Genomic DNA, 4,973 nt, shown 5'->3' on the forward strand with positions numbered 1-4,973 from the left:
AGCTCAAGCATAGACTAGACCACCATGAGGCAGGGAGTTCAAATCCTGCTTCTATCATAAATCTCTTCATGACCTTGAAGAAAAGCCACAAATGTTATCTCCAACTTCAGACATGGTGGGAAAGGGAAGGGGGATTTGGATGCTCATTCAATAGACTATACATCTAAGTGAAGTTGTGTACAAAACTCATACATAAAATGCAAACTCTTATAAAGTCACTAGTTTTTCTGAACCCGTTTCCTCCTTTGTAAAATGTCTTAAAGGGTTGTAGTGACAATTAAGTGAGATGACATATGGAAAAATGATTTTTAGGCTTATAAAGTCATAAATAATTGTGAACCTTTTTCTCACATTCTTATAATCACATGAGCCATCCCAACCCTACTTGAAAGAAAATCAAGAGTCAATGGTTGAAGATAAAGTAGAGCAGGACCACACTGGGTGGTCCAGAATAATTGTACCTTTATTCTTAGGAGTGAACCAGGAATCAGAACTGGAGCAGAGATTACGGAGAGATAAGGAATCAGCTTTTAGCTTTGATCATACTCAGAAGGTGAGGGAATCTAGATCAAGCTAGGAGTAGATGTTGAGCAATAGAAAAATCAGATTGGAATCTTGAAGTTAAAGAGACAGAAACAGGACTGGGAAGTTATTTAGGGGAGAGCGCTCTAGCTTGTCAGTATCTCAGTCCCAGCATTCTCTTTATCAAAGAAGCCTTTGAACAGTTGGCCCAAGAGGTCTGCCATAGATGGTTTTGTTTCTTTAAAGGGGGTAGACCTCTCATGAGCCTGAATCTTTTGAATATCTTAGATGCTCCTTCACTAACACAGGCTGCCACACTAGACAAAGAGAAGGTAGCATACTTCTTGCTTCCTATTGCCAGTTCCCAACTCTGTATCTGCCCATTACCAAACTCCCTTCCTTCTTCCTTTGTGATTATATAATATGTGTATTGGACATTTTGGCTCTTCATGATCATTCTCTGTTTCTGCCTTGTTTCCATTTATGTCTATCTGTCTATCTCTGTCTCTCTGCCTTTATTTCTCCATGTAGCTTTCCCTGATAGATCCAGTTAAATAAATTCTCTTCCTAGAGGATTTGGTCTAGGTCTTTTCTTTGCTTCATTACAGAATACCTTATTTATACTTCTCTGCTCACATATTATATCTCTTTTCTTTTTCTTAGAATTCAAACTCCTTGAAGACAAGGATGGTGTGATTTTTATTTTTGTATTCCCAGAGTCTAGATTAAATCAGCCAATATTGATGTTAAATACACATTCATAGAATTGAGTTTTGCCTAGATTTGGAAGAATAATCAATCTAGGATGATAGAACTAGGAATTAAGAGTGGAATTTGTGAAAATTTAAACCTAATGTGAGGAAAACTTAAAAATTAGATTTTCCCAAAAGGGGAATGAGGTACTTTCCAACTGGTGTTGAAAGATCACTTTCCTTTCCATTTCTCCCCCTCTTTTTAAGCCTTTTCCTTCCCTTCCCATACTTTTTGATATTTATTTCATTTTTTATTGAACATTTATCATGTGCTCATTGTGGGGAGCACAAGGGGGAAATAATTTTATGAAATTCATTCTCTAAAAGTTGTATATGAAACAAAATTTGTTCATGTAAAACAATTAGGGAGCAGTAAAAGACAAAAGTGCATTATTGGTGCTTGCTTCAGCAGCACATATGCTAAAATTGGAATGATACAAAAAAGATTAGCATGACCTCTGTGCAAGTATGACATGAAATTGATGAAGCATTCTATATTTTTAACTTTTTAAAAAATGTCCAATTAACTACAATTAAATAAAATGAACTAGTGAAACACAATCCCTGACTAATGATCTGTTTCTATAGCCTAACATCTCTGACCACTTATTGTACCACACATAATTTAACAGTTTTGTGATGTCCTTTAAATGTTTTCTATAATAAGCAGTTTGAGGAAAGGGCTCAGGTCTTTTCCCTGCATCTTTCTCAATTACTCAGCATTAAAATGCAGTGCATGGTCAAAAACTTTTGTTCATCTGAATTTCACAGTGAACTAATAATCCCTATAAACCCTCATTGGGCATGTTCTGTGAGATAATTTGTTGTTTTCCAATAAACACAGCCTAATTTTCTTTCTGGCATTAGAGAACTTCCCAGAGCCAACTATTCACAAAGCCTGTACATCTACACTAGCTGTGTTGCTTTCCTATGTAATACTCCTAGTTTATTTTCTTTTGACTTTAAAAAAAAACAAATTGTTTTCTTTGGCCCTTACCTGTGTGGTGAACACAGGTCCCTTTCTCTGTTAGTCCAATCTCATATACCTGAACTCTTTTTTACTATAAAGCAAAGGGAATGAAATGTCAGAAGAGAACATACAGGTTCCTACAATATAATAGGATATTCATTTACATTGCAGCCAAGGGCACATATTTTTTTTTAATTGTGAGAATGAAGTCGTGAGCTCTGATCACCAGTCTGTCCCTGTTACACTTTGAACACATGCTGCGAGTATGGGGACTGTAGCTATGGTGTGATCTTCTGATGTGATCTTGCTACACATTAAAGAGTGAGCTATTCACTCCTCTTTTCATCTCCACTCAAACGCTCTGGACTCAAGTTATAAAGATACCAGCGATGGATTAATCTCTTGCCATTTTTGCAGGCTGCTGTTATATGGTTTTTGTTCCTGTATGCTCCTTATATAGAAAGTATAAGTCAGATGTATTTAGTAATATCTGAGAATACTAAAGTGAGAGCCTTATGACTCTAAGCCAAAGACTATTTTTCCTTTTTTTTTTTTAAGGGATGAAGGACCTGGGGCATTCTGTTTCATAAAAGGGACCTCTGAACTAATTTCAAAATATCTTATTTTCATCCACTCAAAATCAATTCATGAGCTCCCACCAAAAATAACTACAATAATGTAATTGATACATTATATCAATATGTTAAATTGTTTCTAGACAGCAAGAAGAAATAACTAGTTCAAAGCAAGTGCATTTGATGAAATAGCATGGGGGGAGCGAAGATACAATAGAACATCTATTCCCTATGTACTTGGAATGCATTCTTTTACACATATATTCACCATTAATGGGAAAATTTGACATATTTTGGTATTGTGCATGAAGGACATGTTCATAGAGAAAAAATGTGACCAGGAAATATGCTTAGAGCTATAATTCTGATTCTTCACTACCTTCATTGTCTTTTGATGCTATCATTGGGTGTTCTCGCTGAGTTTCTTCATTTCTGGGTATGGAATCTCTACTGAAAAAGTGTTTTTCTGCTTGTTTTGGGGACTTGGTAATACCTAATGGGCAATGATTCCGGTTACTATTTTCTGGGATTCCTTTCTTCAGAGCCATTTGCTGGCCATCTCAGTTCCTGATAATTTAGGTAAAGTGACTGGAAACTCTCCCCAATATAGCTTTTTAGTCATAGCCACTTCATCCTCCTAATGAGAGAAAGAGAGAGACAGACAGAGAGAAAGAAAATGCCCTCAGACTAAAATTAAATGATTTATTTATAGACCCAGTCTGGTAGATTCATAGGCTTCTGTTCCAAGGTGTCTATTTATGGTTAGTATTTTCATACTTTTCTGAATAATCATGCAGATCATTATGAGCCAGAACAAAAGGTAACATAAAAATTCAAGGATATTTTTCCCTATCCAATTAATGAAAAAATGTCAACCTCTTCCCACATTTCTATTTTTAAGAGCTAGTATAAACCTCTGTGCATAGTAAATACTCAATAGAGGCTTATTGAATTTAATTATAATTTAAATCAATATCTTGCTTCTGGTAAAAATCTAAAATCAGACCTAAGTATGTATGATGACCATTTGAGTTCTGGATTTTCCTTCCAGCTTGTTCATTCTTCAGATTCTGTTTCAGAGTATGGGAAAATGTCCATTTGTTCCTGGATGTCAAATACCAATGATAAGCCACTAGAATTTAAAAGATCTTCATGATAATCTAATCTAACACCTTTATTTTTTACAGATAAAGAAACTGAGGCCCAGAAACAGGAAGTAATTTGCTCATGCCATGTATGAGCATCTAGTTAGCTGGGCTCAGAATTGGGACTCGAGTGTAGAATTTCTGACTGTGCTAGGTAATGTTCCTTCTACTACACCATCCTGAATCAGCCAATCTTTATCTTCTTAGCACTGCAGGGATAACTATGAGAAAAGGGGGCCAATGTGTAAGTAACAGTTATATTTTCTCAAATGCTCCAGGGTCCTTAATACATCAACATATCACTTTCATTACATCAATGCCCGCTTTCTCTCTCCTTCCCTCCGAATTTCTGTCTCCATTTTTTTCTGTCTTTCTTGTTCTCATTTAGTGGGTAGGATTTTCTCCTACCCTGAAACCTGATCCTAATATTATTCCCTGATAAGGACACCAAGTCTTTCATAATACACATCAGAGAATTTCGGAGAGCCTTGACTTTTGACCTGCTTGTAATACTTTCATCACTGACATATACCTAGCAAAAAGTTCCCTATTCCCTTATCAATCAATCCATTCTATCCCTATCTCCAGGGCTTGGATTCTCTGTGACAGTGAAGACATTTATAGCTAAATAAATAATTATAAACACTGCAGGCAAGGCCTCAAATAATATTCCTCCTGTTTATTCTTGTCTGTTTCTTAATGAATGGTTTCTATGAAGTGCAATATGTAATTCATCAATTAACAAATATTTAATAAGTATTTACTGTGTGTCAGGAAGTGTAACAATCTTTAGAGATGCAAAATCAAAAGTGAATGGGTCCCTGTCCTCTAGATAACATTCTAATAGGAGAGGTGAGAGTTTTGTATCTAAGTATATTAAAATTATATATGAAATGAACAGGAGTTTTAGGAGGTAGAGATCTAGGAGCTTTTTACATAAAAACTGAAACATGATCTGAGTTGGGAAAGATAGAAGAGGACAGGAAGAATATTTTAGGCATAAGGAAGA

General features: G+C 35.6%; 1 non-coding gene across 1 annotated transcript; it reads left to right on the forward strand.

The window, feature by feature from the left end:
- The first annotated feature begins 1,670 nt into the window (after positions 1–1,670).
- Positions 1,671–1,776, forward strand: LOC141565159 (U6 spliceosomal RNA). The gene has a single exon (XR_012488860.1). It is a non-coding gene; the product is annotated as a U6 spliceosomal RNA (small nuclear RNA).
- Positions 1,777–4,973: the final 3,197 nt, after the last annotated feature.

Source organism: Sminthopsis crassicaudata, chromosome 3, assembly GCF_048593235.1.
Source record: "Sminthopsis crassicaudata isolate SCR6 chromosome 3, ASM4859323v1, whole genome shotgun sequence".
NCBI classification, from domain to species: domain Eukaryota; kingdom Metazoa; phylum Chordata; class Mammalia; order Dasyuromorphia; family Dasyuridae; genus Sminthopsis; species Sminthopsis crassicaudata.